This window comes from Mustela putorius, unplaced genomic scaffold (genome assembly GCF_011764305.1).
Source record: "Mustela putorius furo isolate JIRA1106 unplaced genomic scaffold, ASM1176430v1.1 tig00000421_pilon_pilon_pilon, whole genome shotgun sequence".
Lineage (NCBI taxonomy): Eukaryota > Metazoa > Chordata > Mammalia > Carnivora > Mustelidae > Mustela > Mustela putorius.
The window spans coordinates 9,213,202-9,219,703 of NW_025421375.1; positions in this window are offsets into that span (position 1 = coordinate 9,213,202).

Sequence of the window (6,502 nt, forward strand, 5' to 3'; positions counted from 1 at the left end):
TCTGGCTTGAACCAAGCTCATATGTGGAATTTAAGAAAAAGAACAAGTGAACATAGAGGAAAAAAAGAGAGAGACAGAAAGAGAGAGAGAGAAGCAAACCAGAAGAGACTCTAAACTATAAGAGAACAAACTGAGGATTGATGGAGGGCATGCGTAGGGGATGGGCTAAACGGGCGATGGGGACTAAGAAGGCTACTTGTTGTGATGAGCACTGGGTGTTATATTTCAGTGATGAATCACGGAACTGTAGATCTGAAACCAATTTTACTATATATGTTAACAAACTAGAATTTAAATAAAAAATTTAAAATGAAAAAGGGGGGGTAAGAATCTTAGGGATTAAAGAAACAGGCCCTAATTGCTCTTTTGAGCACACTATGCAAATTGATTCACAAGTGCCCCTGGGACGGGTCTGTGCTCAGTGAACTAAAGTGTCTTTGAATGAGAAGTGTTTTTATGACTGGGCTCAAATGTTTTTATGACTGGGAGGTGGGGAGGGGTTGCGGGGGTGGGTTATTTTACTAGCTGCGTATTCTCGCACAAGTCTCATAACTCCTGCTCTGAGACTCAGCTTTCCCATCTGGCACTCAACCTCTCATACAGTTGTGACAGAGAAAATGTTTGTTATAGAATGGCCAAAATTAGCAAGACAGGAAACAACATGTGTTGGAGGGGATGTGGAGAAAGGGGCACCCTCTTACACTGTTGGTGGGAATGCAAGTTGGTGCAGCCACTTTGGAGAACCGTGTGGAGATTCCTCAAGAAATTAAAAATAGACCTTCTCTATGACCCTACAATTGCACTACTGGGTATTTACCCCAAAGATACAGATGTAGTGAAAAGAAGGGCCATCTGTACCCCAATGTTTATAGCAGCAATGGCCACGGTCGCCAAACTGTGGAAAGAACCAAGATGCCCTTCAACGGACGAATGGATAAGGAAGATATGGTCCATATACAATATGGAGTATTTTGCCTCCATCAGAAAGGATGAATACCCAACTTTGGTAGCAACATGGACGGGACTGGAAGAGATTATGCTGAGTGAAATAAGCCAAGCAGAGAGAGTCAATTATCATATGGTTTCACTTATTTGTGGAGCATAACAAATAGCATGGAGGATAAGGGGAGTTAGAGAGGAGAAGGGAGTTGGGGGAAATAGGAAGGGGAGGTGAACCATGAGAGACTATGGACTCTGAAAAATAATCTGAGGGTTTTGAAGGGGCGGAGGGTGGGAGGTCGGGGGAACCAGGTGGTGGGTATTAGAGAGGGCATGGATTGCATGGAATACTGGATGTGGTGCAAAAACAATGAATACTGTTATGCTGAAAATAAATTAAAAAAAAAAAAAGAATAAACATAGCACCCAATCCACAGTGGATACTCAGTAAAAGTCAGCTATCATCATCATCACCATTGTGTATGTTCTACGAATTTCCCTTCCCAAGGGCTTCACTCTGCCTCCCTCTTGCCCTTCAGATATCCCAGCCACATTAGTGGGGGGGTACTGCTTCAACCACAGTGTACCTTTCTGAAATCAAGATGTTTCACCCTCAGTAAAGAATAATGGCCCTCTTGCTGATCTAACCACTAGACTCACTCACCCCCAGAAAAGGACATCTTTCCAGACTGCTTCTCTGAGCTTATCTGAGCTTCTGCCTTCTTTACTTCGACCTGAGCTTAACCTTTATTTATTAGCTAAGGCAAGAATCACTCAGAACATTATGTTTGGAAAGGCGTGTCTAATTATGCATACCATATATCTGTGGTAAATCGGGTGCTATAGAAAACATACAGAAGATTGTGCTTCTTAACTTCATTTAGAGTGAGGACACTTCAGTCTGGTTAGTTGGTAGTTGGATGAGTCACACAGACTAGATATTCCCATTTGGCTGAACCACGCAGTCTGGGCAGGCTTCAGGTGTAGAATCAAGAAGCTCTAATTGGGGGGTTTGCTTACTGAAAAAGAGACTAGAAGCAGGAGAAAGACATGAAACAAGAATTAGATGATTAGATTCCTGTCTTGATAACAAAGACAATAATGATGGTAATTCTAACAGACCTGCTGTATGCCTGTACTGAGAGCTTTATGATGTTAGCCCATCCAAATCTTATTTAATATGTATTAGTGTCATCCTCATTTCCCTGATGAGAAAATTGAGTCATAGAGAGATGAATTACTTGCTCAAGATTACAGGCCTGTCAATTAGCAATGCAAGGATTTGAATTTAGATATGTTCTTCTCTAAAGCTTAGGTTCAGATAAATAAATCTGGCAGCACTGAGAAGGATAGATGAAATCTAGTACCCCTGTCTTGGGCCAGGGGTACTAGATGCAGGGTGACCACCAATGGACTGATTTCAGTATTGAAGAGGGACATGAGGTTCTGAAGTAAGAGGGTTGCAGTAAAGATGTGAAGAAGTTTCTGATACAAGATCTGGTGAGCAGATGCACTATAATAGTGGCTCCTAAATCTCAGTGAACATCAGAGTACCTGTTCATACATTCATTCATTCATTCAAGTAAACTCTACTCCCTGTGTGGGGCTTGAACTCACAACTCTGAGACCCAGAGTTGTATGCTTTATTATCTGAGCCAGCCAGGCGCCCCTGTTTATTTATTTTTGAATGCAGATTCCCACGGCATACCTCAGGCCTTCTGAATCAGAATCTCTGGGGTAGGCTTGGTATTTTTACAAAACACCCTAGTTCTGAAGCCCTGCCAGGTTCAAGAACCACAGCTCTGTTGATCTTCATCTAGATGTTTGGGGTGGAACATGACAGAGGGAGGATTTTAGGATGACAGCCAGGTTTCTGAATTTTGTGACTGAGCGAATTATGGGTACCCTCCACTAAATTAAGAAATAACAATCGTTTTGAAGTTCCTCTGGGGAGCTGGATATCAGAGTCTGCCACTTGGAGTAGAGGTCAAATCTGCAGATGAAGATGTGGAGATCAGTTGGTGTTTGGAGAGTGCTTGCTCTATATTTTTCATGGAATTTTTAAAATACCCAAACCTTCAATTTTCTCTCAGTAGTCAAATAATCCTCTATATCGTCAATGTATTTCCTTTCTGCCCCTTGACTGAGTCTATTGCTTTTGGAATTTGTGACCATTTCTTTATAGGTCCTTGAGATTCATACACTACTGTAACCACTTATTCGTACCATCTCATTGGAGACAAACAAGTTGTTAAAATAAAATTGATTATCTTTATGCTGTAGATGAAAAGATTTGGGTAGGTTTTGTAACTTGCCCAAGGTCATGGAGAATTTAATGGTTGAGCCGGGACTTGAACCCAAGACTCCTTCTGACTCCAGGCTCAGAGCTTTTGGTCAGGCTGACAATCTACATATCATCTTTGTGTAAGAAGCAATACAATCTACCACCAGTAACCTTTGTGTGTTAATTCCAAAATACGTTTAAATACTGAAAAACTCATTTAGAAAAATGAGTTTAATGCTTTTTGAGAAATGGAATGCTTCATAAATGATATTTGGTAAAATGAATTTATGTATACTCTCTAGACATCAATAGTATTAGACTGATCAGAGAGACTTTTGACTTTTGACCAATGTAACATGTGGAGTAGACGACATTTTTTTGTACTCTCTGAGAAAGGTAAGGGAAAGGGGTATGGTTGGTTTTCTGTCTCTTGAAATTCTGTTGCATAGTGTGGCCTCCTGGGATTTTTCCAGCTTGCTTTTCAGGGTATATCCAGCTTTGGGTTGAAACTGAATGTACTCTTGGTAAGCCCATGTTGAAAATACGTCCTAGCACCAACACTGTTTTTCCTTAGGTTTGGATAAATACAGACATCTACCAAGTCTTCTTGATAGCACTGATAATTATGAAAAGGGCTAATGAAAAATATGCAGGCCATTGTGAAGATTGGTGGGCTAAAATTGATACACTAAAAGAAACTGCCTTCTTTTCTACAGATGAGTCATACAGCTGAAACTGCAAGGTATTATTTGGACCGTCAACAGTAATAACATTATTTAGTTTCTTTAAGTGACAGATATCTAGATAACATTGACACTCAGATGACATCTCAGATAAAAATAGCCCCCACTTTTTGTTACGTGAACAGAAGAAATGCTAAAATCATTTTTCCAGAGGGATCTCAAATATAGTAACACTTTCATAGCTTTAATAATTTCTGATAAATTGTGGTACCTAAAATTTATGATAAAAATAACTTCAACCAGCATATAAAACATGCGAATATTTGGGCTGTGATCAAGGAGAAAAAGTGTTAGTTGATTTAAGAGTTAGGTAGCTAGACTTTGCCCCCCCACCCCAGATCCATAGAAGTGTAAAGTAAGGGAAATCTTACCTAGCGGTGAAAAGGCAACCTCATAATAAAGTATGTTTCCCCCAACCCCACCCTGTAAAGTACATTCCTTGCTCCCCAGGTGTGCCTGTTTATCCCCACGTCCCAGCCACACCTACTCCCTGTTCTGGCTCCACACCAAGGAACATATAAAAAGCCCCTCCCTTGAGATCTCAAAGTATCTTGGAGTCACTATTGATACTTGATGTCCTTCCCTGCCCCACTACATTTAGACAGGTTTTCTAGTCTCTTTTCCATGCTTGGGACACAATAGGTGTTAAATATCTATTTGTCACCTAGATTTGTTTTTGACTTCTGGTTATCTATTTCTCAACATCTCTTAACCTGTTCTTTTGATCCCATTTTATAACTTCCTGACTTTGTCCTTTGGCATTTGGCTGCACGAGTCCTCCAGATGCAAGCTAGTTCAACAGAAAGAATATGGGATTTGGGTTCCGAAAGACCCAAGTTCAAATCTTTGTTCACTATTTACAAGCTTTTTAAACTCCAGAAGATCACTCCCTTTCTTTGGTTGTCAATTTCACATCTTTAAAATTGGACAAAAATGTCTATATTGTGGAGTTATTGAATCAGAATAAACACAAGGAACTTGACATCCCTTAGGCGTTCAACCAATATCTCAATATTTCTCAATATTTGTCGAATGGTCTTTCCTGTCTCCTCATGTCTCCATCCAGATCCTAGTTCAACCATGTATGAAAGTCCACTTATTCTGGAGTAGGAAATAAAGCCAAGAATTATGCTTGGGAAATATTTACAGTACAAATAACCTGGAAGTTTATATCTTATTTCATTTACTGTCACTAAAGCTACCTGTCAGGGCGGATTAAAACATTTATGAGTTTCATGCACAGGTAACATAAGGATGCCTATTGACATATTCCACATGTCAATGAATTTTTTCAAAAAAAATGAAAAGTGTCCCATGAAATCCAATAATGTTCTTATTTTTTTTCCTTGTAGTAGCCAATTGTGCAGCTTTAAAAAAATAGATCAAATTTTTAAGAATAACCATAATGACTTTTTTTTTTTTTAAACTGCTGTGGGATTGCCCTTACATATCTTTTTCCTGTTCATAAGATCTGAGGGGTAAGGTGGGATTGGGGAGAAGGATTATCATCCAATTAATGTTTTTTAAATCTCTGAGATTAATATTTTCTTGAGAGTTTACTTTAGCTGGACCCTGAAAAAAACTACCATCTTCTACTTTGCAAACTACCTTCTTCTGTGTGTCTATTGATGGCTCAGGTTTCTATTACTTCTTTGTGATGCTGAAATGAGATTTTTCTCCAATGTTATTTTTAGCCTCTTTGCACCCCTAAGACTTGTTAAAATCTTGTGTTATGCAAGCTCATGGCAAACAATGTGGATTGCCTGCCCAACAGCCAAGAGAACCCCAGTATTGTTCTGTTATTAGGCGTGGTATCTTCATTAGTCCCTCTGGTGGGCAAATGGGGATTAGGTTAAAGCAATCCTGGTAATTTCTTTTTCTTGGCAATGTTTTATTTAGATACAGGCACAGGGTGGAACGTTGCTGATGAAATGTGAAAGTGAATAGGGGAAATTTTTGGTAAAAGTTTCTGTTGCTCTTGAAAGGGCCAAGGGCAGTGGTTCACACACTTTTCTGAATCTGGTCATTGTTAGATGAGAGGGTTGATGTTCTGGAAGCTCTCTGGAGATCATGAGGGAGTAAATCTGAAAATAACACTGACATGCTAAGAATGGCAGAGGAAAGTATGGCAAGAGCCAGGGTCTTTGATAACATCACCGAGTCATGTACCCAGTAAAATTGTCCCTGACCAAGAAGACTCCCAGGACTGGATGGAGTTCACAAGTATTCCTTAGTTAGAATAAACAAAAATGACTAGGAACCCTGGATTGCCTTTGTCTGAACTTGAGTGTCTGGCTGGACCAGCAACAGCAGCCTACAACACACCTGTTTGCCAGACCAAAGAGAAACCCGATAGGTACCTGTTTTCCACATTGTCAGCTGAGTCAGATACCACGCGATTCTAATTTAGGGTGGCCCATTAATTTTTAGAAACAGCCTCCAACTTTTTTACAAATAACTCTTCCCTTAAAAGGGGTATGATAAATAACAAGTTTAATAGACTGTTTTAATCTCTAATTTTAGAAGATAATATTAA